At 34.4% G+C, this 22,973-nt stretch overlaps 1 long non-coding RNA gene and 1 pseudogene across 1 annotated transcript in view; one reads left to right on the forward strand and one right to left on the reverse strand.

The window, feature by feature from the left end:
• The window catches only part of LOC140604890 (uncharacterized), a 115,145-nt gene that overhangs the window by 14,248 nt on the left and 77,924 nt on the right, over positions 1-22,973 (reverse strand). The gene's annotated exons all lie outside the window — the stretch shown is intronic.
• LOC140605363 (splicing factor 3B subunit 4 pseudogene) lies at positions 7,199-8,347 on the forward strand (annotated as a pseudogene).

Genomic DNA, 22,973 nt, shown 5'->3' on the forward strand with positions numbered 1-22,973 from the left:
TTATCCATTTATATTTGAAGTAATTATTGATAGAAACTTCCTATTGTCATTTTCTTCATTGTCTTTTGTCTGTCTTCTAGCCCATCTGTCCCTCCTTTCCTTAATTACTGTCTTCTTTTGTGTTTTATTGATTTGCTTTGTAGTGATTTGTTTTATTCCTATCATATTTTCCTCCATGTATCTTCTATAGGTATTAACTTTGTGGTAGCCATTGAGTTTATATAAAATATAGATATAATGATGTATTTTAAGATCTTGACTTCAGTGCTCGCTTCGGCAGCACATATACTAAGATCTTGACTTCAATCACATACAAAATTTCTACACTTTTATTTCTTCCCGCCACATACTTTGTTATAGATGTAACGTATTGTATCTCTTACATTGTAAATCCATTAACATACATTTATAATCACATTACTTTTGATCTCTGTAATTTATATACCAGAATTGAAAGTGATTTATGCACTGCTGTTACTATAGTACAATATTCTGTATTTGTCTATATACTTAATTTTACCAGAAAGCTTAACACTTTCATATACTTTAGTGTTCTTTTTAGTATTCTTTTATTTCAATTTGAAGGACTTCCTTTAACATTTTTGTAAAACAGGTCCAGTAGTGATGAACCCTGAGCTTTTATCTGGGAAGGTCCAGTTCTCTTTCAAATATAAAGAACAGTTTTTTTCCAATATTGTATTCTTTATTGGCAGGTTATCTTTTTTCTTTCAGCACTTTATATATATCACTTCCTTTTCATTGGCAAGTTTTTTACTGAAAAACCTACTCATTGTTTTATACGAGTTTATTTATGTTAAAAATCACCTTTCCTGCTTTCAAAATGATTCGTTTGTTTTTAAGTTTTGATAATTTGATTATAATGTGTTTTGGTGTGAAACACTTTTGATTTATCCAAGTTTAAGCCTTTTGGGCTTCTTGAACCACATGTCTATTCCCCAGATTTGGAAAATTTTTGCCTGTTTTACATTTCTTTATTAAAAAATTTTCAGATTCACTAAGGTATATTTGACAAGTAAAAATTATATATTTATAAATATATAAATTATATATTTATATTTATATAATATAAATTATATATTTATATTTATAAATTTATAAATTATATATTTAAAGTGTATAACGTGATCTTTTCATAATCATATCCCTTGTGAAATGATTTTCCCAATTTAGCTAATTAACACATTCATCACCTCACATAATAACAATTTTTGTGTGTGTGGTAAGAAAATAAAATCAATTATCTTTGCAAAATTCACATATACAGGAGTCTATTATTAACTACACTACAGTCACCATCTTGTAGGTTAGTTCTCCAAAAACTTATTTATTCTGTATAACTGAAACTTTATATCCTTTGACTGACATCTATCCATTTCCTACATCCCTATGCCCCTGGAAACACCATTCTGCTCTCCGTTTTTATGAATTTGACTTATCTAGATTCTGCATTATAAGTGAGATCATGCAGCATTTCTCTTTCTATGCCTAACTTATTTCATTTAGCATAATTTCCTCAAAGTTTATTGATGTCATCACAAATGGCAGGATTTCCATCTTTCTTATGACTGAATTATATTTTCACATTTTCTTTATCCATTCAATGGACATTTAAGATTATTTTCATGACTTAGCTATTATAAAAATGCTGCAGTGAGGGACACCTGGGTGGCTCAGTGGTTGAGCGCATCTGCCTTTGGCTTGGGTAATGATCCTGGGGTCCTGGGATTGAATCCTGCATCAAGCTCCCCTCACTGAGCCTGCTTTTCCTTCTACCTATGTCTCTGCCTCTCTCTCTCTCTGTGTCTCTCATGAATAAATAAATAAAATCTTTTTAAAAATACTGCAGTGAACATAGGAGTGCTATATTTCTTCAAGATACTGATTTAATTTCCTTTGGATATATGCTGAGAATTGGGACTCTGGATCATCATTAAGTAATTCTATTTTTAAGTTTTTGAGGAATCGTCATATTGTTTTCTATAATGGCTGTGTCAAATTGCATTCTCACCAACAGTGAGCAAAGTTTATCCTTTCTCCATTCTTGCCAATGTTTGTTATCTTATGTCTTTCTTATAATTGCTATTTTAAGAGGTGTGAGGTGATATTTCATTGTGGTTTTGATTTGCCTTTCCCTGATGAATAGCAACATCTATCTTTTCATACACTTGTCCATTTGTGTATCATCTTTAGAGAAATGTCTGTTCAGGCTCTTGTTCCATTTATTTTGTTGTCTTTTAGCTATCAAGTTGTTTGAGTTCCTTATTGAGTTTTGATATTAACCCTTTATACAGATATATGACCTAAAAGTATATTCTCGTATTCAGTAGGTTATCCTTTCACTCTGTGGATATTTTGTTGTTGTTGTTGTGCAAAAGTTTTTAGTTTGGTATAATCCCATTTATGTATTTTTGCTTTTGTGGCCTGTGTGTTTTATGTCATATCCAAAAAAAAATCATTGTGAGGACCAATGTCAAGAAGTTTGCTTATGTTTTCTTCTAGCTTTTTATAGTTTCAGGCTGATGTTTAAGTGTTTAATCTAATTTGAATTGATATTTGGATATAATGGGCACTAATAGTCCAATTTCTTTCTCTGTGTGTGGATATTCAGATTCCCCAACCATTTATTGAAGAAATTATCTTTTCCCTATATTTTGTTCTTAGCACTCTTTTAAAAAAAAGAATTTATTTATTTATTCATGAGACACACACACACACACACACACACACACACACACACACGGGGCGAGACGCAGGCAGAGCAGGCAGAGGGAGTAGAAGGCTTCCTGCAAGGAGCCCAATGCAGAACTCGATTCCAGATGCCGGGATCACACCCTGAGCCAAAGGCAGATGCTCAACCACTGAGCCGCTCAGGTGTCCCTTAGCACTCTCTTTGGTAAGCTGACCATGCATTCTATTCTATTCCATTAGGAAATATGTCTTTTTTATGCCAGTTTCATACTGTTTTGATTACTATACCTTTGTAATATAATTTGAAATCAGGAAATATTGTGCCTCCAGCCTTGTTCTTCTTTCTCAGGATTTGCTTTAGCTATTTGACTCTTTTGCAGTTCCATATGAATCTTATGGTTGTCTTTTCTATTTCTGTGAAGAATATCATTTATTTGATAGGGATTACATTGACTCTGTAGATTTCTTTGAATAGTATGAACATTTTAACAATATTAATTCTTCCAACCCAAAAACATGAGGTGTATTTCTATTTGTATCTTTTGTAATTTCCTTCATTAATGTTTTGTAATTTTCAGTGTATAAGGTTTTTTTCTTCTTCTTCTTTGGTAATTTATTCTTAACTTTAAATATTTTTGTCAGTATTTTAAATGGTATGGTTTTCTTCTTTTCCTTTTCAGATAGTTCATTGTATACAGATATGCAACTAGTTTCTGATGCTACAAATTTGCTGAGTTTATTTAGTATAACATACTACTGAGTTTTATTAGTTCTAATAATTTTTTCTTGACTTTTCAAGGTTTTCCACATATGTGATCATCTCATCTGCAGAGTGAATTTTACTCAATTTGTATGACTTTCTTCTTTCTTTTCTTTCTTCTTTCTTTCTTTCTTTCTTTCTTTCTTTCTTTCTTTCTTCTTTCTTTCTTTCTTTCTTTCTTTCTTTCTTTCTTTCTCTTTCTTTTTTTTCTTCCTTTTCTTCCTTGTTGCTCTTGCTAGGTCTTCCTATACTATATTGAATAGAAGTACTGATAGTGGGTACTCTTGCCTTGTCCTATATCTTAGAGTTAAAGCTTTTAGTTTTTCCCCACTGATTATATTATCTGTGGGATTTTCATATATGGCCTTTATTGTGTTATGGAAAACTCTTTCTATATCTAGTTTGTTGAAAGTTCTAATCATGAATAGATATTGAACTTTGTCAAAAGCTAAACTGAATCAAGAAGAAATAGAACACCTGAACAGACTAATAACAAATAAGGAGATTGAATCAATAATCAAAAGCCTCCTAACAATGAAAAGCCCAGGAACAGATGGTTTCTTGGGTAGACTCTTCCAAACATTTAAAAGAGAATTAATACAAACTCTTATTGCTATTACAAAAAATAGAAGAAAGCAGTTCCAAACTCATTTTATAACACAGGTATCACCCTGATACCGAAGCCAGAGAAAGACAACACAAGAAAAGAAAGCTACAGGCAAATATCCTTGATCAATATAGATATGAAAATTCTTAATATCACGGTGGCAGGTTGACTTCATTAGTACATTAAAAGGATTATACACCATGTCCAAATGGGATTTATTTCTTAGATGCAAATATATTTCAAAGTATGCAAATTAATTGATATGATATAACACATTAACAAATGAAAGAAAACATCACATGATCATCTTAATTAAGAAAAGACATTGGCCATTATTTTTCTCAGTCTTCCCCTTTCTCTCTCAACTTTCCTTTCGGGACTCTCTTTTTTTTTTTTATTTTAAAGACTTTATTCATGAGGGACAGAGAAAGAGAGGCAGGGACACAGGCAGAGGGAGAAGCAGGCTCCCTTCAGGGTGCCTGATGTGGGACTTGATCCCAGGGCCCCAGGATCAATACCTGAGCCAAAGGCAGATGCTCAACCACTGAGACACCCAGGTGCCCCCTTTTGGGACTTCCATAAGGCATATATTGATCTATTTCATAAAGTCTCATAAATTCTTTAGGTTTTCCTCATTCTTTTTCATTATTTTTTGTTTTTGCTTCTCTAAGAGGATAATTCCAAATGTCCTTCCTGTCTTTGAGTTTGCTGACTCTCTCTTCTAGTTGATAGTCTATTTTACACCTTTCTAGTTAATTATTCAGTTTGGTTATTTTATTTTTCAGCTCCAAAGTTTCTGTATTTTTTCTATTTCTATTTGAAAATTTCTTACTCACAAATTGTTTTTCAGAACTCTGATTATCTTTATGATTATAATTTTGAGTTATTTGTTAGGTAATGATACCCCTTTTTCTGTGGTGTTGGTTTCTAGAAACTTATTTTGTTTCTTTATTTGAGCCTTGTTCCCTTGTTCGTTTGTTTGTTTTAAATATCCCCAACAATTTTGATATCTGCATATGTGAAAAAAACTGTCCCTTTTCTCAGTTTCTATGGACTGGAATCATATATAGGAAGATTTCACCAACTAGCTTAGCTGGAGATTCTGGTAGACTTCTTAAAACTTTAAGTGGATCTATCTTTTCTCTAAACTTCTCCATGTAAATTCATAATTTACTGATTTTTTTTTTCAGGACTATGTGATATCTTGCTCCCTCTGGTGTCTGTTATCTTGTGGTTCCTCTGGAGAAGCAGCACACTGCTAGTTCTTTTTGTTGTGTTTTCAGTGGTCCCCAGGCATCTAGATTATATTACATCTTGTCAGTACTCAGAGACAGGCAAGACCGAAACCATTCCCTTGGGGACCTCCCTGAAAAGTCTGAATGTTAGATACATGTTTTATTTTTCTCTTTCCCTTTTACAAACTTTGACTCTTCCCTTTCCCAGAGAGAAGGAAGATTTGGGTGTTCTCACTTTCTCTGTGCTGAGCTAGGGGAAGTGCTTTGGCTAGTGCAAACTGCTGACTATGTTCTCAGTGTTCCCCACCTTGGGGCTCTTTCTATCAGTGTTCATACTCAGTCAATACAATAACCATTCCCTAAGGCACCCTCCTAAGTCATCTGAAATTTGGACATATGGTTCAGTCCTCTCCTTCCCTTCTCAGGGATAGGCTGGGAATTCTAACTTTTGCCTAATTGTGTGGTAGTGAGTAGGGGGAAGAGATTATGATGAAGGTGCCACAAATAATTTATTGTCTTCATTTTGGCTCCCCCAGCCCTCCACCATCTCAGAACCTTTCAACAGGTTTCTGGATTTCTAACAAAAGAAATTGATCCATGTTGTTGAATCAACATATTTGTGAGGGCAAGAAGGGCCCAGGTTTCCCTTTTCTGCCTCTTGCTGATACATGTACAGCAACTTTGAGAAAAACAGAACTTTCCAAAACTGACCTAATAACGTATGGAAAATAACAACATATTTGTTAAATAAATTAAAACCGTAATTTGAAATTTCTCCATAAAATAAACCCTTTGGCCCACTCTGTCTTATTAGTATATTCTATGAAAAAATTAAAGCAAAAGAATATCAATCTTACCCAAACTCCTTCAGAGAATATAAGAAAAAGAAATACTTCTATGCTTATTTTTTAAAACCTATGTAATCTTGGTATCAAAATCTGGCAGTGACACTACAAGAAAAAAAAAACAAAAACAAAAGAGGGACACCTGGGTGGCTCAGTGGTTGGGCGTCTGCCTTTGGCTCAGGAGATGATCTTGGAGTCCTGGGGTCAAGTCCCACATTGGGCTTCCTTCATGGAGCCTGCTTCTCCCTCTGCCTATGTCTCTGCTTCTCTCTCTCTCTCTGTCTCTCATGAATAAGTAAATAAAATCTTAAAAAGAAAAGAAAGAAAACTAGAAAAAAAAAAGAAAGAAAACTCCAGAACATAAAATTTTAAATAATTAACAAAATATTAGCAAATGAAATCTAGTAATATATAATAAGAATAATATATTATGAGAATACACTTATCTTAATGAGCACTGAGTAATATATGGATATGCCAAATCACTATATTGTGCACCTGAACTAATATAACACTGTATGCTAACTATACTGGAATAAAAATTTAATAAAGAAAGAAAGAGGAAAAAATTAAAAATGCATATTATGAACAAGACAGATTTAGCCTAGGAATGAAAGATAGCTATAACATTCAAGAATATTGTATTCTTAATAAAGTATTAAGTAGGGGATCACTGCCTGGAGACGGCGGGAGCTCTTTCGCCATGGTGGCCGGGCCGATCTCCGAGCAGAACCAGGATGCCACTGTCTACTGGACTGGATGAGAAGGTTAGCGAACCCCTGGTGTGGGAGCTTTTTCTCCAGTCAGGGCCAGTAGTCAACACCCACATGCCAAAGGATAGAGTCGCAGGTCAGCACCAAGGCTACGGCTTTGTGGAATTCCTGAGTTAGGAAGATGCTGACTATGCCATTAAGATCATTAACAAAAAAAGAAAAAAAAAAAAAGATCATTAACATGATCAAACTCCATGGGAAGCCAATACGAGTGAACAAGGCATCGGCTCACAAGAACCTGGACGTGGGGGCCAACATCTTCATTGGCAATGGACCCAGAGACTGATGAGAAGCTGCTTTATGATACTTTCAGCGCCTTCGGGTTCATCTTACAAACCCCTAAGATTATGCGGGACCCTGATACAGGCAACTCCAAAGGTTATGCCTTTATTAATTTTGCTTCATTTGATGCTTCGGATGCAGCTATTGAGGCCATGAACTGGCAGTATCTCTGTAATCGCCCCATCACTGTGTCCTATGCCTTCAAGAAGGACTCGAAGGGGGAGCGCCACGGCTCAGCAGCTGAACTTCTAGCAGCCCAGAGCCCACTCTCCCAGGCTGACCGCCCTCATCAGCTGTTTGCATCTGCAAACCCCCTCCGCCTTCAGCCCCCAATCCTGTAGTATCATCGTTGGGGTCTGGGCTCCCTCCACCAGGCATGCCTCCTCCTGGGTCCTTCCCACCCCCAGTGCTGCCTCCTGGAGCCCTTCCACCTGGGATACCCCCAGCCATGCCTCCGCCACCTATGCCACCCCGTGCTGGAGGACACGGTCCACCATCAGCAGGAACCCCAGGGGCTGGACATCCTGGACATGGACACTTGCATCCTCACCCATTCCCACCGAGTGGGATGCCCCATCCAGGGATGTCTCAGATGCAGCTGGCCCACCATGGCCTTCATGGCCTAGGACACCCACATGCTGGGCCCCCAGGCTCTGGGGAGCAGCCACCACCCCGACCACCACCTGGAATGACTCATCCTGGACCTCCTCCAATGGGCTTGCCCCCTCGAGGGCCTCCGTTTGGATCTCCCATGGGTCACCCAGGTCCCATGCCTCCACATGGGATGCGTGGACCTCCTCCACTAATGCCTCCTCATAGATACACTGGGCCTCCACGACCCCCACCCTACGGCTACCAGCGGGGGCCCCTATCTCCACCCAGACCCACCCCCCGGCCTCCAGTTCCCCCTCGTGGCCCACTCCAAGGCCCTCTTCCTCAATAATTTCTAATTCTCTCACCTCCTGTTCTATCTTCCTAATATCTTTTCAATTCCTTGGACCAATCAGATTTGCTGTAGCTCCCTAGAGCTAAGGCACTAATCCCTCTCAGGTCTTTCTTTTTTTTTTTTCAGTGTAATTTTCACAGGAGGTTTTATTATTGTTTCTATGTTGGTCCTAAGTGTTTTGCAAATGCACAGAGAAAATAAAACTAAACTTCTTGTTTAAAAAAAATAATAAAGTATTAAGTAGAAAGCAATGTAGCCTATTCCATGAATTTCAAAATATGTTCATAAAGGCTCAAAACCAATAAAAAAATTCATTCCACTCATGATAGAAAAAACTTCAATAAGTAAATAATATTATATATGTGTGTGTGTATATATGTGTGTGTATATGTGTATACATACACATATATATTCTGATATTCAAATATTGATTGCTTTTCCCTAGCTCTAAAACAAAGCAAGGACATGGGCTCCATCTATTCTATACATTGCTGTCATAGAGGAATTAAGTAATGTACTAAATTAGACAGGTGAATCAAACCAGAGAATTAAATAATATTTCTTTGCCTATGACATAATTGTATATGCAGAATATCTAAAAGAGTATGCAAAGTGCTTATTGGAACAATTAAGTGAATTTGAAAAGGTCAAGGAATAGCATGTAGAAATCAGTCATACTTACATACAAGAAAATGATTTTAAAGGACATTATTGTCCTTTTCAACAAGGGTATTGGGAAAATTGGACAGCCACATGTAGAAAAATGAAACCAGATCATTTCCACACCATATACAAAAATAGACTAAAAATGAATGAAAGATCTAAATGTGAGATAGGAATCCATCAAAATTCTAGAGGCAAACATAGACAGCAACCTTTATGATCTTGCACAACAACTTCTTATTAGATACATCAGTAAAAGCAAGGGAAGCAAGGGCAAAAATGAACTATTGAGATTTCATCAAGATAATAAGCTTTTGCACAGTAAAGAAAAAAAGACAGCCAACAGAATGTGAGAAGATTTTTGCAAATGACATATCAGATAAAAGGATGGTATCCAAAATCTATAAAGAACTCATCAAACTCAAAACCCAAGGAATAAATAATCCAGTCAAGAAATGGGCAGAAGATACGAACAGACATTTCTCCAAAGACGTCATTCAAATTGCCAACAGACACAAGAAAAAACGTTCCACATCATTCAGTACCAGGGAATTACAAATCAAAAACACAATAAGATACCACCTCACGTCAGTGAAGATGGCTAAAATTAACAAGTCAGGAAAGGACAGATGCTGGCGAAGATGTGGAGAAAGGGGAACCCTCCTACTGTTGGTGGGAATGCAAGTTGGTACAGTATGGCTATTCCTTAAAAATTTGAAAATAGAGCTACCCTATGACCCAGCAATTGCACTACTGGGCATTTACCCCATATCCATAAATGTAGTGATCCAAAGGGACACCTGCAACCCAATATTTATAGCATCAATGCCCATAATAGCCAAACTATGGAAAGAGCCCAGATGCCCATTGACAGATGAATTAATAAAGAAGATGTGGTATATATACACAATGGAATATTACTCAGTCAACATAAAAATTAAATCTTGTATTTGCAATGATGTGGATGGAACTAGAGGATATTATGTTAAGCAAAATAAGTCAATCAAAGAAAGACAATTATAATACGATCTCACTCATATATGGAATTTAAGAAACAAAACAGAGGATCATAGGGAAGAGAGGAAAAAATAAAACAAGACAAAATCAGAGAGGGAAACAAACCATAAGAGACTCCTAATCATAGGAAACAAACTGAGGGTTACTGGAGGGGAGGGGGTAAATGGATGATGGACCTAAGGAGGGGGCACGTGATATAATGAGCACTGGGTACTATATAAGGCTGGTGACTCAGTGACTTCTACCTCTGAAACCAATAATATATTTTAATTAATTGAATTTGAATAAAATTTTTAAAAAGATTATTCAAGACTTCCACAGTAAATTCTAAGGGAATAGAAGGGAAGGGAGAAGAAATGGGTAAGAAATATCAGAAAGGGAGACAGAACATAAAGACTCCTAACTCTGGGAAACGAACTAGGGGTGGTGGAAGGGGAGGAGGGCGGGGGGTGGGGGTGAATGGGTGATGGGCACTGAGGGGGGCACTTGACAGGATGAGCACTGGGTGTTATTCTGTATGTTGGCTAATTGAACACCAATAAAAAAATAAATTTATTATAAAAAAAATTAAAATAAATAAATAAAATGTGATGTGAAGATGAAAAAAAAGTTTTTTAGACAACTTGAATAAATAACTAAATTGATGGAGATATATTTATATTCATAAATTATGAGACTCAGTGTAAGTTATAAATTCCTTTCTAATTGATCTAAAGATTCAATGCAATGATAATCAATAACCAAGTAGGCCTTTGATTCTACTTTTGAAAAATAAAAATGCACAGGATTTGGAATAACCAAAAAATCCATTTAAAAAAAGCCATTTCAACAAATGATGTTGGAACAACTGAATATTCATATACCAAAAAAATTAAAAAGAAAGAAAAGATTTTTATTCAATAATATAAAAATTAATTGAAGGCAGATCATAAAACAAAATACAAACACTATAAAATTTTCTAGCAGAAAACAAACTACTCTTCATGAACTCTGTGTAGGCAGTTTTCTTAGATATAACACTGAAATTTCCCAAACATGAAAAAAAAAGCTGATATATTGATTTTTAAAGTTAAAAATCATTCATCAAATAAACCATGAAGAAAGTAAAAAAAAAAAAAAAAAAAAAAAAAACCAAGCCAAAGATTGGATACATGTACCTGAAATGGTATTTGTATCCAGAATGAATCCAAAACTCCTACAAGTCAATAATAAAAATTAAATCAGGACAGCCTGGGTGGCTCAGTGGTTTAGTGCTGCCTTCAGCCCAGGGTGTGATCCTTGAGACCTGGGATCGAGTCCCACTTTGGGTTCCCTGCATGTAGCCTGCTTCTCCCTCTGCCTGTGTTTCTGCCTCTCTCTCTCTCTCTCTCTCTCTCTTTCTCTCTCTCATAAATTAATAAAATATTAAAGAAAAAAATCAAATCACATTTAAAAAAATTTTACCAAGTCTTGAATAATCAGCACATCAGGAAAGTTATCTGAATAGCAATTATTATCCTAAAGAAAATGCAAATTGAATCCACATTGTGATATCACAGCTACTAAAATAGCAAGGAAAATGGCAAGAATGTGGGGCAACTACATATTTCAGAATTTTTAAAAATTTTTTTATTAGAGTCCAATTTGCCAATATATAGCGTAACACCCAGTGCTTATCCTGTCAAGTGCCCCTCTCAGTGCCTGTCACCCACCCAGTCACCCAATCCCCTGCCCACCTCCCTTTCCACCACTCCTTGTTCATTTCCCAGAGTTAGGTGTGTCTCATGTTCTGTCAACCTCAGTGATATTTCTCACTCATTTTATCTCCTTTCCCCTTTATTCCCTTTCACTATTTTTTATATTCCCCAAAGAATGAGACCATATAATGTTTGTCCTTCTCTGATTGACTTACTTCACTCAGCATAATACCCTCCAGTTCCATCCACATTGAAGCAAACGGTGAGTATGTGTTGTTTCTAGTGGCTGAGTAATGTTGCATTGTGTACATATACCTCATTTATCCATTCATCTTTTGATGGACACCGAGGCTTCTTCCACAGTTTGGCTATTGTGGACATTGCTGCTATAAACATTGGGGTGCAGGTGTTCCAGCATTTCACTGAATTTGTATCTTTGGGGTAAATCCCAAGTAGTGCAATTGCTGGGTTGAAGGGCAGTTTTATTTTTAACTCTTGAAAAGACCCTGAATAGCCAGGGGAATATTAGAAAAAAAAACCAGAGCCGGGGGCATCACAATGCCAGATTTCAGATTGTACTACAAAGCTGCGATCATCAAGACAGTGTGGTACTGGCACAAAAACAGACACATAGATCAATGGAACAGAATAGAGAACCCAGAAATGGGCCCTCAACTCTATGGTCAACTAATATTCGACAAAGCAGGAAAAACTATCCACTGGAAAAAGGACAGTCTCTTCAATAAATGGTGCTGGGAAAATTGGACAACCATGTGCAGAAGAATGAATCTAGACATTCTTACACCATACACAAAGATAAACTCAAAATAGATGAAAGATCTAAATGTGAGACATATTTCAGAATGTTGATGAAAATGTAAAATAGAAAACCACCTTGGAAAATTATGTAACAGTTTCCGTAAGATATTACATAACAATTCCCCTCTTAGCCAAGTATCTAAGAAAAATTAGTTCACATGTCCACACGAAGATATGGAAAAATGTTTATTGAAGCTTTACTCATACTTGTCAAAAGATGGAAATAAATTAAATTCATGGACATGGAAAAATGTTTATTGAAGCTTTACTCATACTTGTCAAAAGATGGAAATAAATTAAATTCTTACTAATGATTAAGGAGAATGGTTAAAGAACAAATTTGGTGTATTTATATAACGAAAATTATTGAGCAATAAGAAGAACAAATTGTTAATAATGCAACATGGATGAACCCCAAAATATTATGCTGTGTGAAAGAAGCCATATCCCTAAGTATACATATTTTATGATTCCATTTGTATCAACTTTAAGACAAGACACAACAAATCTACAGTGATAAAAATTAAAATAGTAGCTGACTGTGTGAGAAGGGATTGAAAAGAGGCAAAGGGAACATTCTAAATTATGTAAATGTTCTCTATCTTAATTTATGAGATAGTAAATCTTATTAATCTTATAATGTAAACTTGTTATTCATTCTGTCAAAGGCTCCTTGAATACCAGCATCTGCCCTGTTTTTTGTTTGTTTGTTTTTGTTTTTGTTTTTGCCCTGTTTGTTCTGAATTTATATCTAGCTATTTCCCATTTTGGGGTATCCATCTTCAATATGTGTGTTGAAGTAATAAATCTCATGATGCCTTGTCTATTTTTTCCTTTTCCTTTTTTCCACATTGATCCAGTTACATTCAAATTATCCAATGTGTTGGGCACCTGGGTGACTCAGTGGTTGTCTGCCTTTGGGTCAGGGTGTGATTCCAGGGTCCTGGTATCAAGTCCCCCATTGGGTTCCCTGTGGGGAGTCTGCTTCTCCCCCTGCCTATATCTCTGCCCCTCTATCTGTGCCTCAAATAAATAGATAAATAAATAAATAAATAAATAAATAAATAAATAAATAAAATCTTTTAAAAATAATTATCCAATGTGAATGCTTCCAAGGTACTACAAACTACATCACTCATGATAGTAAAGGCATTTGCCCATTGCCCATCTGGTTCTTCCTTGAATACTGTGATCAAACTTCGGGCTTTTGGTGACTGTGTCCATCTGGACCTATTTGCCCTCTTTTTTTAGAATCTGTGAGTAATTAAAATTAAATCTTTTACTTTTATATGCCTTTCAGAGTGTAATCTCACAGCTGCATTGGAATGGCTTTTAAGTAACCCACAAGGGGGAGTCACTCTTCCATTTACAACACAAAACTTTAATTTAAAATTTATGTACTTTCCTGTATATGAACGATATACCTATTAAGTTTTGTTTCCATATGAAATTAAGTATTGAAAAAATAGTGTTCAAGTGTGCTTACAAATTTTTAATGTAAATAACTGCTATTTCATTCCTGACTTTATTTGCAATTATGTTATAATAAAAAGTTATAAGTATAATTGTGGTTCTCTGAATACATTAATTGCTTATTCATGAACATATATAATGTATATAGTTTTTATAATATTTTTTCTAAATTATATATACTTAATTTAGTTTAGTACCGCCTTCAGCCCAGGGTGTGATCCTGGAGACCCAGTATTGAGTCCCGCGTTGGGCTCCTTGCATGGAGCCTGCTTCTCCCTCTGGCTGTGTCTCTGCCTCTCTTTCTCACATGAATAAACAAATAAAATCCAAAAAAACGCTCTAATAATAAAAATGTGATATTTTATATTTTATCTATTTTCTTTTATTTTTCTAAAAAATAGATTGTATTGTATTTTTCAAAAGTAAACGCTTTATATGATTGAAAATAAAAAAGATATCTAGTCCTTTACCATAAATAATTTGAGAAGTATTTATCTACAACAAACTATTGCATAAGAATTAGCATAGAAAATATTAAGAACTACAGATCAATGAGTAACCAGAAACATCTCCAATCAAAATTAGCCAAAAGACACAATTCTTTCACAGAGTAGAAAATACAGCTTGTCTTAAACATCTGAATAGATGATTAACCTCACTAGCGATCTGAATAGATAGTTATTCTCACCAGCAAAGTTCAAAAAAAAAAAGCTCTAAAAAGATTGCATGTCATATGATTCCAATTATCTGACATTCTGGAAAAGGCAAAAGTATGAAGCAATAAAAAGATTAGTGGTTGACAGAAGTGTGGTTGACAGAGTGATGGACACTTTTGATTATATATTTATTGAAATCCATGGAATGAACAACATAAAGAATAAACCCTAATAATCTTTTTATTTATTTATTTGTTTGCTTGTTTATTTATTTATTTATTTATGTTTTACCACCTCAATTTTATTTTTATTTTTTTAAAATAAATTTATTTTTTATTGGTGTTCAATTTGCCAACTTAAAAAATAACACCCAGTGCTCATCCCGTCAAGTGCCCCCCTCAGTGTCCGTCACCCATTCACCCCCACCCCCCCAATCATCTTTTTAAAAATATTGTATTTATTCATTCATGAGTGACACACAGAGAGAGGCAGAGACACAGGCAGAGGGAGTAGCAGGCTCCCTACAGGGAGCCCAATGTGGGACTCCATCCCAGGACTCCAGTATCATGCCCTGGGCTGAAGGCAGACACTCAACTGCTGAGCCACCCAGGCATCCCAAAACCCTAATCACCTTTAACAAAGGCACTAGACCAATGCACAACATAAATAATAGGGAAACAGTATGGAATCGGATAGAATTGGGGAGAGGGGATATGTGGGAACTCTGCTGTTTCTGATCAATTCTTCATTAAACCTAATTCTGCTCCAAAAAATGAAATATGAGTTTAAAAAGGACATACACACAAAGAAATACAATTTTACATTAGCCAGATGGGCAAAAGTGAAAATTGCAAACACTAACAAATATTTGATGAGGTTGAAATATATCTCAACAAAAATATGATTAGATATTTTCACACACTATTGGTTGGAAAATGTTCTGGAAATATTATCTTGTAGAAAATGGCACATTCTCATCTTTATATTCAATAGTTCACCTCTTCCACATGTATATCTTTTTTTTTTCCACATGTATATCTTTGGTCATCTTCAGTCAAGTGCAAGTTTTGCCCTTGGGGGACATTAGGCAATGGTGGGAGATATTTTTGGCTATTAAAATTAGACAGAGAAGGCACTATTGGCATCAAGTGTTTAGAGGCCAGGGATGCTGTTAGACACAGCTCCACACCAAACCAACAGAGACTCAGCCCAAATGTGAATGAGACAAAGGTTGAAAAATTCTGCTTTAGATCAACACTTTTATAGATTCACTGGATTTTTGCAACATTGTTCTTCATAGCAAAAACAAGTAAACAAATAATTTAAAAGAAACAAAAATCTAGAAATAGCACTTATGTACAGAAACATGAAAATGAGTGAAGTGTAACATATTTATAAATTGAATGCAATAAGGCAGTGAAATTTAATGACAAACATATCAATATGGATGAATGCTACAAAGATAATGATCGTTGAAAAAAAGAAACTGTGAAACATGCAATAGAATATCATTTTCACAATTTTCAAAAACAAGTAATAGTAAACAACACATGGTTTAAAATTACATGCAAACTTTGTAAAACTAAAAAAAATGAAAGTAATAATTAAAAAATGCATTCATATTTATTCAGGTCCTCTGCCCATTTTATTAATCATATTATTTGATGTTCAAACATATTGAACATATATGATGTTCATATCATATTTTTGATATTCAATTGTATAATTTCTCTATATATTTTGGATATTTAGACCTTAACAGATATATCATCTCCCATTCAGAAGATTGCCTTTTTGTTTTGTTGATGGTTTTCCTCACTGTGTAGAGCTTTTTATTTTGATGTAGTCTCAATAGTTTATTTTTGCTTTTGTTTCTCTTGCCTTAGAAGACATATCTAGAAAAATGTTACTAGGAACAGTAAGAGAAATTACTGCCTGTGCTCTCTTTTGGGATTTTTATAGTTTCAGGTCTCACATTTACATATTTAATCCATTTTGAGTTTATTTTTGTGTATGTTGTTAGAAAGTGGTACAGTTTCATTCTTTTACACATAGCTGTCTTATTTCTGCAGCATCCTTTATTAAAGAGACTGTGTTTTCTCTACTGTATATTCTTTCTTCCTTTGTCATGATAATTGTGGGTTTACTTCTGGATGCTCTACTCTATTGCATTGATCTAGGTGTCTATTTTTGTGCCAGTGCCATACTATTTTTATTACTATAGCTTCATGGTTTATCTTGAAATCTGGTATTGTGATAAGGAAGATGTGGTACACACACACACACACACACACACACACACACAAAGGAATATCATGTAGCCATAAAAAAGGATGAGATCATGCCATTTATGACAACATAGATGGACCTAGAGGCTATAATGTTAAGTGAAATAGACTTGAGAAAGACAGATACTATATAATTTCACTCATGTGTGGAATCTAAAAAAGTGAATATACAAACAAAAAGCAGAATTAAACATAAAAATATGGTGAAGAAACTGGTGGTTCCTAGAGGGAAGCATGGTAGGGGGTGGGCAAAATAGGTGAAAGGGAGTGGGAGAGATACAGGCTTCCAGCTATGCAATGAATAAGTCATGGAAATAAAAGACACATCATAAGGAATATAGTCAATGATGTTGTAACAGACAGTAGGTAGCTATACTTGTGGGGAGTATAACATATAAACTAGTTGAATCACTATGCTGTACAATGAGACTAATGTAACATGTGTCAACTATGCTCAACAAGTTTAATAGAAAAAATCAACACACATGCATTCAAGATGCTGTTTCTCTGAAATAGGAATTGGAGTCGCAAGGAATGTGAAAAAAAGCATCCAATTTGGGTATTTGGTGATGTTCTATTTCTATAGGTCTGTTTTTTTATTATTTATTATAATTTAAAGATAATCTTTTTAAAAAATTTTATTTATTCATGACAGAGAGAGAGAGAGAGAGAGAGAGAGAGAGAGAGAGGCAGAGACACAGGCAGAGGGAGAGAGAGAGAAGCAGGCTCAATGCAGGGAGCCTGATGTGGGACTTTATCCCGGTCCTCCAGGATCACACCCCGAGCTGAAGGTGGCGCCAAACCGCTGGGCCACCAGGGCTGCCCTAAAGGTAATCTTTATATGTTCTCTTGTCTTTACCAACATTTCATGATAAAAATATTTAAAATGTAAAATAATAATAATAATAATAATAGTGAAAGATACAGTGATAAGTAAAAAGATTTTCTCAACAATATGTTCCTGAGCCCAGTGTTTATATATTTACTTCTCACAATACTTGGTTTCTTTTATACTCTTGACCTCTATGCAAAATATTATAGGATCTATTCGGTAGAATATTTAGATGGTTGAGTTGACAACCTGGCATTCCTCTTGACATGAGAATCAATTAATGAACTCAGATACTTCCACAGATGCGTTTATGAATTGATTTTAAAAATTAAGTGATAATTTCCTATTGTCTCAGAATTTTGGTTAAAGCTCAAAGCAGAGGATAATGTTCAATTAAATTCATGATAATTCTAATTCACAAAAATCATCTCCTGGAAATTCATGTAACTTGTTAAACCCAAGAATGAAAGAAAACAAACAAACAAATAAAAACAATGTCTTATAATCTTTTATGAGAGGCTCCATAGCATAATGGTTTTAAAAGTATGGACTCGGGATCCCTGGGTGGCGCAGCGGTTTGGCGCCTACCTTTGGCCCAGGGCGTGATCCTGGAGACCCGGAATCGAATCCCACGTCGGGCTCCTGGTGCATGGAGCCTGCTTCTCCCTCTGCCTGTGTCTCTGCCTCTCTCTCTCTCTCTGTTACTATCATAAATAAATAAAAAAAATAAAAGTATGGACTCTGGTTAAACTCAAATCTTGTCTTTCCACTTATTTTGTGAACTTGACACAACTACGTAAATCCTGCATGTCTTATATTTCTCATTAGGAAGAAGAGAATAGCATACATACCTTTTAGGATGATTGCAAAGATGACGAGTTAGCATTTATAAAGTGTTTAGAAAAAAGTTACTTAAGCATTTCATAATTAAAATATTGATGACTTTTTGATTTACATGGCATTTTTTCAAAAAAAATTTAAGAAAACACATATTTACTCCATATAGTTTGCACTTCTTTTTAGTTAAAATTTGCAACAACAAAAAAGTGGTTCATACTCTCACTTGAATACTAATGCATTTGAATTAACTGTAGCATTGTAGTGATGTTCCCTTTTTTATTTGTGACATTAGATATCTGCATCTTAATTTTTTCTTTATTATTTTTATCAGGGGTCATATTTTTTCAAATATATGTAAATATTTTTCTATCTTATTAATGTCTTCACTTATTTCCTTTCAAATTATTTTTTCTTTTACACTTTTTTTGATATTAATGAATTATTTTTCCAAAATCATGCAATGGATGCATAGTCTTTTTAAAAATAATTTATGCATTGCAGATTATACATTTCCCTCTCAACATGCCTTTAGCTGCATCCTAGAAATTTTTTTTACCATTATTCAAGTCAAAATAGTTTCTATTTTCCATTTTCATGTTTTTTTTAATCTATGAATTGTATAAACATATGTCTTCATTTTCAAACATACAGGAATTTTCCAGTTAACTTTTTGTTATTTATTTTACCTTGGTTAAAAATATATTCTGTAGAATTTAATCTTATTACATTTTTGAGACTTGATTATGGACCTGCATATACATATATGGTCAATTTTTGTAAATATTCCAATGTATTTGAAAATAATATGTATTTTGAAATTGATAAGTTTGATATTTTATACATCTTAATTAGTTCAAGTTCATTAATCCTGATTTTAAAATTGATTATATGTTTAATGATTTGGGGTTAACTATTCTGTTAGTGAGCTTTTATCTATTTTTTTAAAGATTTTATTTATTTATTAATGTGAGACACAGACAGAGAGAGAGAGAGAGAGGGGCAGAGACACAGGCAGGGGGACTTGATCCTAGGACTCCAGGATCACACCCTGGACCCAAGGCAGGCGCCAAACCGCTGAGCCACCCAAGGATCCCCAGTGAGCTTTTAAATTTAAAAAATTTGCAAGGTAATTATGGGTTTATCTCTCTGTCTTTTGTATTCCATCTCCATCCGTTTTTGCTTTACATTGTTTGAGATCATATTATTTAATGTATAGAAAATTTAGTATTGTTGTATCTTCCTAGTAAATTAAACACTTTGTGTTATAAAGTATTTCCCTTTTATCTCTGTGATTGTTTTATGTCAACTTGGTCTAGCTATAGTACCCACTTATTCAATTGAACATTAATATAAGTTGTTGTAAAATATTTTGCAGATGTTAATACCTATAATTAGTTGGCTTTAAATAATAGAGATTAAGTGTGATAACTTTAGTTGGCCTCATCGAATCAGTTGTAAGGACATAGAAGCAAAAACCTAGGTTTCTCTTCAAAAGGAGAAATTCTGCCTATGAACTGCAATATTAGATCCTGTCAGAGTTTCCTGTTTGCTGGCTTGCCCTCCAGATTTCAGACTTCCTAGCCCCCGCAATATGTAAGCCCATTTCTTGAAATCTGTTTATGTATGTATGTATGTATGTATGTATGTATGTATCATCTATCATCATCATCATCTATCATCCATCTCTATCTATTATCTATCTATCTATCTATCTATCTATCTATCTATCTATCATCTATCTATCTATCTTATCTAAAATATCTCCTTATGGGATGTTTCTCTGGAGAACTCTGATTAATACAATCTCTAATATTGTTGCCTCAATATACACTACCTAATATTTATATAGCTATGATAGATATTTTTATTAGTGTTTGTATAATATATATTTTTGTTATTTTATTTTTAGCCTTTAAGCATCCTTATATTTTTGATTTTTACATTTTAAACATCATATAAAATAATGTTTCAAAACTGCAGTCTAATAATCTTTGTAATTTTAAATTGGAAGGTTTCATTCATTTACATATAATGTAATTACTGATATATATGATTTTCAATCCACAATTAAACTTTTTTCTTCTTTCTTAATATTTATTTATTTATTTATTTATTTATTCATTCATTTATTTGTAGAGAAAGAGAGAGAGAGTGAGTGGGAGAGGCTCAAAGGGGTAGGGCGAGAAAAAAGGGAAAGAATCCAAAACAGACTTTGTACTAAGCATGGAGCCTAACATGGGGCTTGATCTCATGACCTGAGACAAAACCAAGAGTCAGATGCTTAACCAACTAAGTTACCCAGACACCCTTTGTAACTTTTTTAAAAATGTTGCCCGTTGTATTAAGATTTGTTAATCAGTTTTTCCCATCTATTGGCTTGTTGATTTTCACTGTTACATCATTTATCTGTTGGTAGCCTTAGCGATGAAAACATGCATGTAAATTTTCAAAACCCTTATAAATTAGTTCTTATTTTCTTTACAGAAAATGCAAGGAATTTAATGACATTTCTATCTCTCTTCATATTTATACTGTTGATATATATTTTTAATTCAATCAATCTATCCAGATAAAACTCCACAATGACTTATGGTTATTATTTTTCATTTGTTGTTATTTCTGAAATTAGTTTTCCTCTTCAAAAACAAACATGCAAAAAAAACCAAACAAACAAACAAAAACAAACATGCAAACAGAAAACCTTAATTTTTCCTTGACTGTGGGCTAGCTGGTAATAGATTCTAATCTTTTGTTTGGTTAACTGAAAATATTTTTATTTTATTTACATTCTTGAGTATTATTTTCTGTGAATATATAATTTATGACTTGAATTTTTTCTCAGCACTTTTAATATATTATTCCATTGTCTTCAGGTTTCATTAGTTTCTTAGAGAATTTAACTGCCAGTGTGTTTACCTCCTTTGAAAGTAACTTACCGTATTTTTTCTAATTTTAAAATTTAAAGATTTTGGGGATCCCTTGGGTGGCTCAGTTAGTGAAGTGTCTGTCTTCAGTTCTATCTCAGGGTTGTAAGTGAAAAAAAATTTTTTTTAATGTTTTTCTGACACCAGATCAAAAGAGATTTTCAATGAGATGTGCTTATTGCTGGAGAAAAATCAAGATAAATGAGGACTGGGAATCAATTGAGAATGTAGTTTCAAAGATATAAAAAGGGTGTAAGTGTGAAGGTAGAGATAAATAGGTAGAGAATAAAGTAGGATACTACAATATTATTGTTTCCACAGTCAAAGGTAGTGTGGATCTTTTTTTTTTCTTAAAGATTGATTGATTGATTGATTGATTGATTGATTGATTTTACAGAAAGATGTGCAAGTGTGCACGAGAAAGGGTAGGGCAGAGGAAGAGGGCTGAGCACAGGGCCTGGAGTGGGACTCAATTTCATGACCATGAAATCATGACCCTGAGATCATGACCTGAGCCAGTCAAGAGTCAGATGCTGAACCAACTAAGCCACCCAGCCACCCCCAAAGTAGGACAGATTTAATGAAGTAGTTGGATAAGTAGAGTCAAGCAAATGTTTTATCAAGAATGCTTCTTACAAAAATAAATCTTCAGAAACTTTTCCAAGACAGGATTAGCTGAAACTTCATTACATGTATCTGTTTTGACTCACCCATGAAAAAAATTCAGTTATAAAGAGTGAAAAACTGTAGGAATAACCACGCATTCTCTAATTCTTAAAAGTTTTATGGAATTTTTGGCTTCAATATAGATATGATAACCTAACACGATATTTTTAAAATTTGTTTCTTTTGCCTTGGGCCTGATTTCAGAAATATCAGCCTTATGAATCATTCATTTTGAAGAAGCTTAAACAAGTGTTCTTTTTGCTGTGCAATTTTTGTTTCAATTTCCCTTATTTTTGTTATAAGGAGGCTGTATTCTTATAAAACTAATCATGTCAAAAAAAGAAAAACAGGGATCCCTGGGTGGCGCAGCGGTTTGGCGCCTGCCTTGGGCCCAGGGCGTGATCCTGGAGACCTGGGATCGAATCCCACGTCGGGCTCCCGGTGCATGGAGCCTGCTTCTCCCTCTGCCTATGTCTCTGCCTCTCTTTCTCTCTCTCTCTCTCTGTGACTATCATAAATAAATAAAAATTTTAAAAAAAATTTTAAAAAAATCATGATGTAATTAGGAAAGAATAGTGGGAGAACTAGAATGCAAAGTAATGCATCATTAAAAAGTTATTTCAAGTACTGATAAGCTGGATGACAAAGCTGCATTCTTATAATGTACTGAACACTAACTCCTGAACTCTTCTCCTTTTGATCATCAAAAAGAACGATATGGTTTCTGCTTTTGCTTCAGCTTTATTAGTAAGATAGAACAATACCTATAAGTGACCACCGAACTGCATGCACCTTCAAAAAAGTTTACCAAATGCAATTTTAATTTGCATTCTGAATGAAACTTTTCAAGTATTTTATCTCTTACTTAAACTTTTTTTTTTAATTTTTATTTATTTATGATAGTCACACAGAGAGAGAGAGAGAGGCAGAGACACAGGCAGAGGGAGAAGCAGGCTCCATGC

Source organism: Canis lupus, chromosome 15 (assembly GCF_048164855.1).
Source record: "Canis lupus baileyi chromosome 15, mCanLup2.hap1, whole genome shotgun sequence".
Taxonomy (NCBI): domain Eukaryota; kingdom Metazoa; phylum Chordata; class Mammalia; order Carnivora; family Canidae; genus Canis; species Canis lupus.